This window comes from Hermetia illucens, chromosome 6 (genome assembly GCF_905115235.1).
Source record: "Hermetia illucens chromosome 6, iHerIll2.2.curated.20191125, whole genome shotgun sequence".
Lineage (NCBI taxonomy): Eukaryota > Metazoa > Arthropoda > Insecta > Diptera > Stratiomyidae > Hermetia > Hermetia illucens.
Genome location: NC_051854.1, coordinates 14,117,402 through 14,130,930, shown reverse-complemented (window position 1 = coordinate 14,130,930; position 13,529 = coordinate 14,117,402).

Here is a 13,529-nt window from a genome sequence, read left to right as displayed (position 1 = left end):
GTCACAGTGCCACCTAACCAATCCACTAAAACCACTTCTCCCTACCTGCTATGCCTCATAGAAGAATCTGTAGACGTTACATCGTGGGGCGGGTGTTGAAGTCCTACTGGCTTACTCCTATTGTAAGAATTGTTCTCTCCCTGCCGCTTCTTTGTAAGCGCTCAAACCTTTGAAGCTCGTCCTGAATACAGCTTATGCTGCCATTAACTGCATTCGATACTTGTTGGGGTTCCCCACTTGCAAGCACACTTCTCAAGTGAAGTTCCACCTGTTCCCTCCCATTTACAAATCTCAGCCATACGAGCAGAACGTCTTCCGAGTTTTCATTCACCAAAACGATTTAAATACCGGCGATGCCATGCCCGGTTAGAAACTGGGTCAAGTGGTATTTTTTTGGTAGGAAGGTGAAATGCATTTACGTAGAAAACGCCGGACTACCGGCTAAAATATCCCAGCCCCTCCCTTCACCCCCAAGCGGCTTGTACTCTGAACCGGAACCGTTTGACACATTACCTCAGGCCAGGCCTATAAGGTATAAGAGCAAAACCCCGTGGATTCAGGGAGCCTCAGCTACTTGGTATCTCTCCTATCCATTTCCCTCTTTTTCGCCTTAAAAATGCCTTCAGTGTAACGTGCTGCTCAGTTTTACGCGTCCTCGCTCTTCAGCGTGCCCTCAATTATGGTGTTCGGAGACGCAAGGCACTCATCCACCTAAAAGTAATGGCAATGGCGCAGTCATCATCCACCAAGTCTTTTCAATAATTGCAGTCGGACGACTGTGATTTTCCGAATGTGTGCATCCTCTGAGCAGCTGGATTAGGTAATAGCCAACCTCACCGTGCTTTCGATTGAAGCACGGCCGCACGTCTTTTATGAGGTGCGCGGTTCATCTACCTCTTGATTCTGTTTCCCAAGATTGCTGCCATGCATAGAAAGTACGGGCTTTCCCCTCACAGACGGCAGCTTTCTTATTTCCCTTGCCTTTCCTGAGGTATATAAACCTCCGCTCGGCAGCATGGAGAGCGTTTGGAATAACTCCCCCTATTGCCATTACATCTGGCTCCAAGACAGCAACCGGAACCATAAAAGAGGACGGACAGAACCGCACTTATCAGCAAGCGACGCCTTCAGGATAAGGGACTTCCGATATTGGACATCAGTCGGCAGATCGCAAACATTCTAGCCGCAGCCTGGTCTGTGTTGCGAATCTGCTCGAAGAAGATAATCTGCGTGTCTATCATGATGCAAACGTATTTCGCCACCGGCTTCGATCCACCTGTATAGAGAGGACTGTGGGAACTCTCTCTTTGGTCAAGACAACAACTTTGGTTTTCTCCAGAGCTAGGGAGAATCCATGCTAAGCTATCCATCTGCTTATTCGCCGCATCACGATTTCCATTGTGCGACCAGATGCGATTTATCAGGCATCTCGAGTAGTAAAAGATATTATGTAAGGCGTTTCAAAGGTTCGGACCAAGGATAGATCCCTAAGCCGAACCCGATGTCACCCTCATTCGACGCTTCCCGGGTCTTGTAGAGCAGGACACGGTCCTTTAAATAGTCTCTCAACATCAGAAATAGGTAACCTGGAGTGTGGAAACGATTTTCCAGTCTCCCGCAGCACGGAATGTGTCAGTCAGCCGTGGCTTGATCAGCATCTCAAGCACCTTCCCCATTGTGTCCAATGTACTTAGCGGACGATACATTGACGGCACTTCGGGATAGCCTTTGCCCTTGCTTATCAGCAGAAGTCTCACAATCTTTCTGTGATAGAGAAAAAACGCCAGCTGTCAAAGATACGTTGAATGACGGGTGGCAAGTTCGGTTTGTATTTACATAAGAGTTTCAACACTTCGCTGGGAATACCTGGGCAGGACCGCCTGCTGTAATTCCTTTGCAGTGAAGAGTGGGCATTTCTCAGCGCTCCCTCCTTCATCGACAGTGCTAGTTCGGATCGGGTGGAATAAAAAAAGTGTCTACACGATTTCTGCCATCTTCGCTACATAGGACAGGGTGATGGATGGGCACCGAGTTTTTTCGTAACCAGCTTATACCCAAGGCCTCATGGCTCTCTGTTTACGTCGTTGATTAGCTCCTGCTAGCAGCGTGCCGTGCATGCTGATTTAATGATGGAGTTCCTTTTTCTCACTTTTACACTTTGTGGATCTAAGCGTAGCCTCGTCTTGGTATCTTGCGCTGAGCAGTCCGCCGAAGTCTAAGGTGGCATACCCCATTTGAGGGCTTTGGCGTTAAAGTCCTTTCCGTGTTTCTAATCTGGCTCTCCCATGCCTTTTTTATGGCCTCCTCCACCTCTTCCGTATTAATGCGACAATCTGTATCTCTTATTGCAAGGATGCACATGGGGTCTAGGCTGGAAGCGGTTGCTTGACTGCTTTTGTTCCTAGGATGCTCTGGACTGTCTCGCAGAATGCTCTCTTCTTATCAGTCTTCCACCCAAGTTCAACAAGTATATCGCCGGTTCGAGTCCTCCGGTTAGATTTGACATCTACCTTAGCATCTTCGAGTTGTTGCGGACTTCTCGAAGAACTTTCGCCAAAGATCTCCCTTCGTTTGGCTTTGGCCTGATGACCCTTCTCTTTTTCTTTGGCGCTGATGTTGCCATCGTAGTCGACTTTGTCTTTGCTACACTGGAATCACTGTTGTCGCTATTCAACTTAGGTTGTTGCTGCTGGGTTCCCTTTTTTTGATGTTGCTTAATCCGTTTGGTTACCATTTCGTTGTTGTTTTCCCCTCACCTCCATTTTTCGATTATTTATTCCCCCTCTGGCGGGCTGAGGGTACTACATTTCGTGCAATTCGGGGCTACACTACCGATGTTTTTTTTCATGAGCTGTTCTTCGGTTGTCTTCCAGGAGTTTGACTGGTGTGCAATAAGATGCAGCAGTTCTTCTATCTCCATTATGCCATTTTTTATCTCCAAGGAGATGTTTCGCTAAAGGATGGCAACAGCATTCATTTTCCGTAGTGCCACCCCGCAGTAGTGTTTTTTCCTTTACTCTTGTCTTCTGCATGAGGTCTATTCCCTTCGGAGAGATGACTTGCATTTCTGCCCGATTGGGGAGTCCGCCACACAAAGGGGTGTCTTTTCTGAACTCGAATTTGATGGCGTTTCTCTTTTTTGGCCGTCAGCAATATTAGTCTCCACGGTGGCACTTCCTTTTTCATTTTCAGTCGCCTCCACCGTTGGGACAGTGGGCTTTTCTCCTTTTTCAGTAGCTGATCGTCGTAACTTGGCACTTCTTGTAAAGGAATTTATAGTGGAATCTCCCATTTCAGCTTGCTGTTGCTGTTGTCGTTTTAATTTGGATCCCAGCTGTAAGTTAGTATCTCTGATAGAAAGCGCAGCCGCCTTAATTGATCCCTGTAACTTTTCATACGATCAGGAAGGTTATGCTTGGGTTGACACAAATCTTTCTGGGAGTTTGTGTTCAGAACCAGGATCAGGCATTTGTCAGGAGTCCATTTCAATTGGGTCTGCACTGCCAACTTAAGGGTGTCATAGCTTTGAAAGCCATAGCTTTTAAACCTGGCCGAAACCGTTTCGGTGATGCCTCTTTCGTGTACTAAGGTATTTGAATGCCAAAGCTGTCAGCTCATTCGGAACCTATTCCAAATCGTCTGTCAAATCATAAATCAATGGCAACAACTTGAGTTAAACATATCTCCCACAAGTTGTTATCTTAATTGCATACGGCAACTCCCATTCTAAATTTCATTCTCGAGTTGAATCGAAAATCCTCAGATTCCTGTGAACCCCATTTTCAGCCTCCCCCAAAAACTCAATTCTCGCCTCCCATGGAGGCTTCTTCCACCGGAAAATCGATACGCTTGCTCGCTCTTTCGCCCAGATAATTGTGTATCCTTTCCTTCAAGGAGCTTTAGCTTTGACGGAAAAGTTTTCCCTTGTGCTCGTGGCAATATTCAGGAGTTAGAAAGGACGACTGCCAAGTGTCTATATACGCGATAGTTGCAGGAGCACCATCGACATCTACAGCCTAAGTATCAGCAACGAACATCAACACACCAGATGAATATCTCTTAGCTCAGGAAGCTTCAGATACGTTGCCTGGCGACAGGCCCGGTGGGGAATTGTGTGCGGAGATTGCGATTTTCTTCCTGGATTCATTACAGCATCGGGAAGAAAAATTAGAGGCCAGGGTTGGGTTTCGCTCTAACCTAATTCCCCAAATTTTTGCGCGCACATGACCCAACTGAGGGTGGTAGAGCTCTGCAAGTTGTCGTAAACAAATTTCGTCCCGAGACATGGCCTACACTTTCTTTTCTTCTGTGGAAGCAACAAATGTTTGATATGATGAAAATAAACATTATCGTATGGTTTTGGCCCGTGTCCAACAACGCGCTTAAGCTGAACGCTCCGTCATGCATCCTGACTTGTTGTGTGCTGGAGAAGTGCGAGCCAAGTAGCTTGCAGGCATCGGTCCCGAGCATCCAGCATCCAGCTGAGGTCTCCCAGCATTGTAGTCGACGAGAATCAGGCGATAATAGCATTAAGCACACATTTGTTGCATGTGGAAATGAGTCCTGCTCCCGACTCACCCTTGTGGTGTTGTAATTCGAATGTTCGTCATATGTGAGCCGGATTCAGGGAGCTTTAAAGTTTTTGCTTAATTTGTGGAGAAACCTCTCAAATAAATCTGCCGCCAGCACGGACTTGTCCTTATATTTGCCATGAAGAAATGCTTGGGTGAATAATTGCGGTGACAAAGGCCCTTCTGGTGCAGGGCCAAGGCGAAGATGCTAATCCCTAAATATAGGAGCATACTTCCTTTGTGCTACTTCTGAAGAGTCCTAACACTCATGCTTGGCATAATTTACTCCGTGAGTGCACACATAAAGACTATTTACATCATAGATTTTGGAATTGTGGTAATTCAAGATGCTGGAGTGGAGTTTACGGAGCAAATTGATTCTTTGTTTGAGGATAGGTTGGCTGATGATTTGATTAGGTTTGGAGCTTTGTGTTGATATAGTTCATTGGCTCTTTTAGTCGGGAATATGCATAAGAAACTGCCATGAGACTTTTCATAAAATGCTTCTCTATGTTGGAAAGGGTAATCGAATTAGTGATGACCTGCTTCGTGCTGCCAAACAACCAAATATGGAGCAAAGCAAATCAAGGTTTTATGTTATTGGTTGGGGTTGATTGGAACGAGAGTTAGTTTTTATTTCAGAAGTGATTGAAAGGTTTCACAAGGCTTGCATGGGTTGATAGTATATATATTGTGAGTGGCTCGCACTTCCAATAACAAATTTGTGGACATCTGTGGTCACCGCCCTGTGATTGATTTAATTTGGCTCGATTGAACTTTTTCAATAGTTGCAAGCTGGTACCCTATTTAAATAATGTTTTGAGGGTCCTTTTTAACCGCGTTAGTCCAAAGACTTAATAATATATTGCACCGGTATAAGAAAAAAAAAAGTAAAAGGGCTTTGTAGGCCATGCATTTAGCATAATCTACCATACAATGAGGATGGTATGGACACATGTCTCTAGTTTACTTTTTTGTGGAATAAGGGATATCAAATCAGCCTCAGTTTTCAACTACACAGTTCGATTATCATCACACTCGGTAGCGTTCATGTAACAACCCAATAGCGGTGAGTAAGCACAAAGACAATCACAAACACCGATGGCGAATCGGGATTCGAAACCAATGCAACGAGATCTAGAGGGAGACCCTCAACCATCTCGACCACTAAACTAGTTGCCTGTAAGGAAGTTATCTTCTTGCCAGCATCACATTATTTTGACTGTTCTCTCCGCGAAAGGTGTAACCTTTCATTTGATGTAAATCACGGCCAACACATTCACGAAGTACACAATTATCTTCGCTGTTAAAGTATACACTTTCGCCTCAACGTTCGTTCTGTACCAGAGAGTCCTTTCCGAGAAACAATTTGTCTTTAATTTGTTGTCAGTTTGCCAAGTTGAACTTCCAGGATTAGCACATCATCACACTTCCCTACATTGTCATGCCTAGCGTATGTATTGTGAATTGAGGAGGTGGAAATCATTAAAAGACACTGGCCTGGACACTCCAGTGTATGTAATTTTTACCCATTAAAACCCACCCCGACTCCTTCGCTACCCTGTGGAATCACCTTCAGGCATTAAATCACGACGTGCAGTTAGCTTAATTTAGCTAGAAATCATTCCGTAAGTTGTAACCACGCCTTCCTCAACTCAGATTACTTTGGATCGTTGCGATCAGGGAGTTGCTTGCATGTCAATCCTCCTGGCAAGCTACCAATCTTTGGAGAAAATTTTCCGAAGACAGTATTTCACCGAGTGTCATCTAAGCTTGCCTTTCTTCCACGAACCTCGGGCATTGGAAGAATACATGGCCTATATCGCAGTTTGGACAATGGGGTGAGGTGTCCAATTTAAACCTATACAGGAATTGTCTGTATCCACCATGACTGTGAGAAACTGGGTAAGATTATAACGATGTACATGATGTTAGTGATGAACCTGTGTGTCCAACGACCTTTGTTTGAGTGGTCTCATCTTTGTTGCCATCTAATTATAGATCTCTTCCTTCCGACAAAGTAGAGATGAACTTGATTTTATATATGTTCATCATCTCATCTGCCAAGACGCCGATCGGCACCATTCCAGAGATGACGAACCCCGCATCATCTGAGACGGTGCGGACGGCGGAACACACCTTTCGGGCTGTTCTTCTGTAGATCGCACTTAGTTTGTGTGCGTAGGATAAGATATGCGGTGCTGATGCCTAAAATGGAGCTACATAGAGCAAGATGAAACTCACCATCCTGACTACAAGCAGCTTGCTAGTATGCTGCGGACCTATAACATTTGGCATCACCCTTTCTAGAGCCATAGTGGCGGTAGATGCCTTTTCGAAAATATACTCCATGTCCTGCTCAAAATTGAGCTTTGCATCCATCATCACTCCCAAGTATTTATTGGCCGTGATGATATGACTCCTAATTCTAATGCTAGCGAAATTTCTTTTCCGGCGCTTGGTGATAAGTACTGCTTCCATCTTTTCCTCCGCGAGTGCCAACCCAGCGCTACCAGCCAACCAAATCTTAACAGGACTGTTTGCTTCACATGAGTACAACTCAGCATCTTCGAGGTGTTTTGCAACCATAACCAGTGCAATGTCTTCGGTATAGTTAATCACCGTGGCCCCCTTCGAAGGCGGAAGATTAAGAACATCGTTGTAAATGATGCTTCAGAGTAGTTGGGTCAGTACGGAGCTCTGCGGGACACCCACGGAGACAACGTACTCCTGGGGTCCATTATCTGTGTTATACCAGAGCGTTCATTCTCTCAAGTAGCTGCCCACAATGGCAGCGAGCTAGGTGGGCTACATACGGTTTTAATTGACCATATTGAATGCCATTTTCCACATCTAGGTTTACAACCACGCAATATTTGCTGACACTTTCGGCCAAGACAGTAACCAATTGGACGCCATCAATTGTTGATTTAGCTTTACGGAACCCATCCTATTGATTTGAGAGACATCCTTGGGGAACGACCAGGAACAATCTCTTATGGCTTACCCGCCCTAGAGTTTTCCCATATTCTCTAGCAGACTATATGGGTCTATAGGAGGGTGGCTTACCTGGAAGTTTGCTAGCATTAGGCAGCAGCAGCAATTTCTGCCGCTTTCATGCTATAGGGAATATCGCCTCAGGCTTACATGCTTCGAATATGTCCGGTCTAGAATTCCCGGGGAGCTTAAGGGTCCTATTTGGTATTCCGTCCAGGTCTAGAGGTTTGTTGTCACCTACCCTGCAGCAGATCTCCAAAAGCTTGTCTGGGTTATTGCCGAAATTGCTGTCACATCCGGAGTTCTTTGAATGTTGTCAGCGCCCCTACTTTGCAGGGGAACTAACATCTGGATGTTTTCAACAAGAGAGCAGGACACATCATCTACGGAGATGGCAGGCCTCTGAATCGTTCCATCACAACTTTTTAGGTGCTCCCCCACCGGTTCACATCCGCTTCTGAGTAGAGCTCCTTGAAATATCTGGATGGCCAGCGTCTCCTTGAATGCAATCTCTTTTTGCACCTGATCGGTTCTACCTATTGCCCTCTGGGCCATTCGTCTGCCCCGGTGGCAGGCTCATTGAAGGCCGGCCAGTTCACAATCCGGCCAGCAGTTGGGCTCTCTAAAGGGGAATGTGCTCCTCCTTGGCATGGACGCGTCACATGTCTAGAGATGCATTGTATGAAATGGAGAGATTTTTTCATGCGGTCGTCTGACTTAGTAGGTTGGTCCGGTCAGACTTCAATGAAGGTCAGCTCATCCAGTGCTTTTGTGAATCAGGTTGATCTTCCTCTCGGCTTTGGGTACGTTATTTGCCTACCGTCTGGCTTTTTCTTTAGTTTGAAAATAACCGTCTGGTGACTACTGTGAGTGTGCTTCTCTCTAACGTGCAAGATCATACAACGCACTACGGAATCGTCCATCTTCATGTAGGAGGCCAAACATTTTTTTAGAGGATTCTTCTCTCAAACGCGGCTAAGAGTTCGCAATTTTTTTACTTAGAACCCAGCTCTCCGAGGAATACATAACGACTGGCTAGGTCGTAGTCTTGTACGTAAGAGCTTTGATCCTATGGTGAGACGTTTCGAGTGGAACAGATTTTCTAAGCTTGAAATAGGCTCTGTTGATAGTCAACAGTGTCCGGATAGCTCAGTGGTTAGAGCACTAGGCTGTCATACGGAAGGTCGCGGTTCAAATCTCACTGGTGGCAGTGGAGTTTGCATCGTGATTTGACGTCGGATACCAGTCGACTCAGCTGTGAATGAGTACCTGAGTCAAATCAGGGTAATAATCTCGGGCGAGCGCAATGCTGACCACATTGCCTCCTAGTGTACCGTTACGGTCTTGAATGAAGTGCTCTAACACACTTCAAGGCCCTGATCCAATATGGATTGTTGTGCCAACGATTATTATTATGATAGTCAACAACCGTGCGCGTCGTTTGACCAGTGTTATTGGATGTTGTTCGTTCTTTGGTTTTTAGCGCTGACGTTGCCACCATGTACTTCGTCTTCCCTTCATTAATGAGTCCAAGATCTCGCGCAGCCTGCTTGGTCTGGATGAAAGCAGACTGTACATCTCGGGTTGTTCTACCTATAATATCAATCAATATCTTCAGCGTAGGCCAGTAGTTGGGTGGACTTGGAGAGGATGGTGCTTATCGCATTCTCATCTGTATCGCGGATCATCAGCGAGGGCCAGGTTAAAGAGGATGCATGATACCTTAGACTGTTCTAGATGATGAATGGTTTCCGGAGTGATCATGCGGCTTTTATCTGGCCTCGCACATTGATCAGGGTTAGCCTAGTTAGTCTTATCAATTTCCTTGGGATACCAAATTCTCTCATGGCCGTGTGCAGTTTTGCCCCCGCTTTGCTGTCATAGGCAGCTTTAAACTCGATGAATAAATGATGCAACTGATGACCATATTCCAGCAGTTTTTCCATCGTTTGCCGCAAAGATTTGTCTGGAGTGAAGCCTCTTTGGTATAGGCCAATGGTGTTCTGGGCGTATGAAGAGAGAGAGAATATTTTATAGATGGTACTCAACACCGTAATACTTCTGTATTGTTGCGCTACGTGATATCTCCCTTTTTATGTATGAGACAGATAACCAATCGTCAGGCATTGATTCGCTGTTACACGCCTTGAGCATTAGTTGATGAACCGCTTGGTGTAATTGTTCGCCAACATATTTAAGTAATTCGGTTCTAATTCCATTATCGGCTCCATGAGACTTATGATTATTAAGTCGATAAATTGCACGGGTTTTTTCCTCTATACTTGGTGAAGGAAGCATTTGCCCATCGTCTTCAGTTGGCGGGACCTCCGACTGGCCCAAATTTTGGTTGTTGAGTAATTCATCAAAATACTCAACACTACGCTCTAATATTCACGTTTTGTCGGAAATCCCTCTTTGTCTCGGCAGGATGAAAATCTAGGTGTATAAAGCTCCATCCTGCTGACTTGTTGGTAAAATTTCTGCGCCTGGTGCGGTTGCTCCCTGTACTTTTCTTGTTCACAGATCTGCTAGTTTTCCCAGACTTCCTTTTTCCATCTCTGAAGTTGCTTTTCCGATCGACGGAGTTCGTGATAAGTCTCCACGCGTGCCTGCGTCATTTGAGAATACAACATTACTCGGTATGCAGAATTCTTCCGTTCCGGTGCTAGCTTATCGTCGAACCAGCGTTCCGACGCTTTTTGCGACTGGAGCCACCTCTTCAGGTGGTTGTGAAGATCATTGCTTGATGATTCATTTCCAGGACATTTGCTTGCTGCGGTTATTGCGGTATCCATTTTCCCCTTATAGTTGTTGCGGGGGGCTGTGTTGTGAATGGCTTGAGCACTCACTCTCACCTGATTGTTAGAGGGGATTGTAGGTGATGCTGAAATTCAAGCCCGGAACACTACGCGAACGAGATAGGAAACCGTGTCTATATTGGCCCCCCTATATGTTCTGACATTCATCAAGGCTAAGACGTGGCGGCGTTCAATCAGCACGTGGTCAATTTAGTTGAAAGTGGTCCCGTCCCGTATGTTTGTGCACCGCTTTTCGCGCAAAGCAAGTACTTCCAACAACCATTACGTGCGATACTGCTAACTGAATAATTTGCAGTCCGTTATCATTGGTATCCCTATGTAAGCTATGGGAGCCAACGTATCGCCTGAATACGGGCTCCATCCTGCTTAAATGTTGAAATCCGCTCAACTGCCTCGTAGAACGTATCCTTCTCCGACTTTGCAGTCTCCTCTGTAAGGGTGTGAACATTTATCAGGTTTATATTTCTAAATTTGCCTTGCAAACGCAGATTGCTTAGGTTTCAAAGCCGATAACAGCAGGTTTCACTTTTTCGCTGATTAAGAAACCTACTCCGAGCACATGAGTTACCGGATAGCCACCAATATATGTCGTAGTGGCTCTTCTCCAGGAAATCGGTCCGTGTCCAACGCGTCTTCTGTAACGCTGTTACATCAGTCTTATATTGGGGCAGGGTATCGGCTAGCTGCTCGGCAGCTCTATCTCGCTGCAAGTAGCGCACATTCCATGAGAAAATACGCAAATCGTTATTCCGTTGTCCTTGCCGGGTTCGTCGTTTTAAAGTCCGTCTTGTCACAGGCTCCGTTGGGGTTTCGTTACATCGATTTTTCGTGTAGGGTTGTCACCTCTACCCAACTCCCAACATGGAGGACCAGTTGTTCTGTTTTTAGGCGCCGGAGACTCACCTTCATTTTCCTCCATCTGCAGACTCCCATCGATCATCACTTAGAAGTGGAGCTAGGGTTTGGTAGTAGAGCTGTTGATTCAGCAGTCATTTGCCAGGTTTTATGCTCCATCGTGGGTACCAATCCACTTTCTGCCTACCCTTTGACGGTACTATACTGCTTGACCCAATGGATAGTATAAGGGAATGGCACTTTGGACCTAATAAAAGGCGTGAATGCTTGGAGCCGACGCTCAGACTACATTAACTAATTCCATAATGGATTCACTTTCAATTTCCTGGCCAGTATGTCATACGGTCCCAGTGTTACTATGTAGAACCAATCCCTTTGGCCACTTTGTCTTTAACGAGCTATCAAAGGGCTTGTCCTGTAAGCCATCCCCCTACTTTTGACAGTCCCCTCATTTGGGAAATTGGTGGGAACTTTAGTCATACTAAGTAAAGTAATAAAGGAGAGCTCCCCGAGTAGCTCCCGAAATAAGTCAAATAAAAATTTTTTAGGGTCAAAAGCTACATATTACTATTATTGGGGATGACTGTAAACATCAGAAACAATTACTATTTTAAATGTAATGTGATTCGAAGGAAAATCCACGAAATATTGTGATGAAAGTTGTCCCTACTTCTGAATATCTTTAGCAGAAGCAGCTAAAGGAGAGACTTTTCCGCTGCCATGCCAGTATATGGGAAAATCAACATTACTTCAACCCTCACCTGCTGTACGCACTTACATTCAATATATCGGAAACTTTGCTAAATTATGGAATTTCTATTGAATAAAGCTGAAGATGGAAGGAAGATGAAGAAAAGGTTAAAGCAAGAATGTTTGCAAGAACTCCACAAAGGACGAATTTCAAAGTTTCAGAAAACCAAAAAAACGAATCTTCTTAGATCCTTTTTGTAACTTTCATGTATGTCTCCTTTAACGTACCATGAATGCTTACGTGCAATTTCCACCCCATTGTAAAAATGTGTTATCTGCCTCTTTCGGGATCTTTTTCCTGTAAATATCTGAGAAGGGGCGGAAAAAATCCTCCAGTTTTTGTTCAAACATTTTTTATGCGGGATAAAATTGCCCCAAATTGTTTCTTTTATCACGGGAAAGAAAAAAACCAACTTCGCTGTACGTATCGGAAAAAAATCCTCATTGAATCTCAGACCGAACCCTTATAATTTTAAAATATGACCGAACAAGATACCATCATCGTCGTCTTAACGGCACGTTCATATTGAATTAAACACGGTTCCCTAAAAATATGCTTGGGCAAGAAATAAATAAACAAGACCTGGTGAACGCGAACCGTAAAGGTGTTTAATCGGTTTCGGGTTTCAAAAGGTTCATTATCAACGTACCAGCTCGTAAAAATTGCCCACCTGTCTTCATGTATAAATACTCAGCAAGGATACAAACTGCTAAAGATATCCGGAATATGACGAATTTAGGTATAGACACGTGGAGGTGTAGGACCGTGTGTACTAGGACCGTTTGCGTAGATGGGGACATTAAAGGAGAGACCTTTTCCCAAATTACTGCAACTTTAGATAATAAGGTCAATTATTTATAAAAGGATGACGAAAGGACAACAGGCAAAAGGAGACCTGGTAGTGTGTAGGACCAGCAGAAACAAGATGGAAACACAAAGTTGTATGTACGTTTTAAATAAGATCCGGGAAAGTAGCAAGAAAGTGGACGATTTCCAGGTGAAGTCCTTTTTGAAGAAGGATATCTTATGCTAGTTAAGAAAAAACTAAATTTTTCGGAAGCATTTATTTTAGACAGATTTGTTTACGACTTTCTGCCAGGATCGAATGCATATTCAATGATGGCACCGCCCAACCACAGCTCCAAAGGATAGAAGAGCTAATATCATGCTAAATAGGAAAGTTCCAGGACACAAGTTCGTTCTATGCAGGTCTTTGTAAAATTGTATGGCCTCCATGCATATGCATTTAGACTGAGAAAAGTAATTACAATCTGTGAGGGTGGCGATTATCCCACCTTTAATATTGAAGAAGAGGACCATGGCTTGGCAAGCAATTACTCCTTTGTGTGGAATGTCGATGGTATTAAAGCGGCTTACTAATGGCTTGGGCTAAGGGTAGTAAATCTTCTATACAGACAGAGCCTCGGGCTCGAATCGATTAAAAATTTCTGCACTTTACTGAGATAATAGATAAAGTAGTTGATCCTGGACACAATTGCAGCAAGAGGATATCTGAAGAGTTCGGTCTGGATAAAT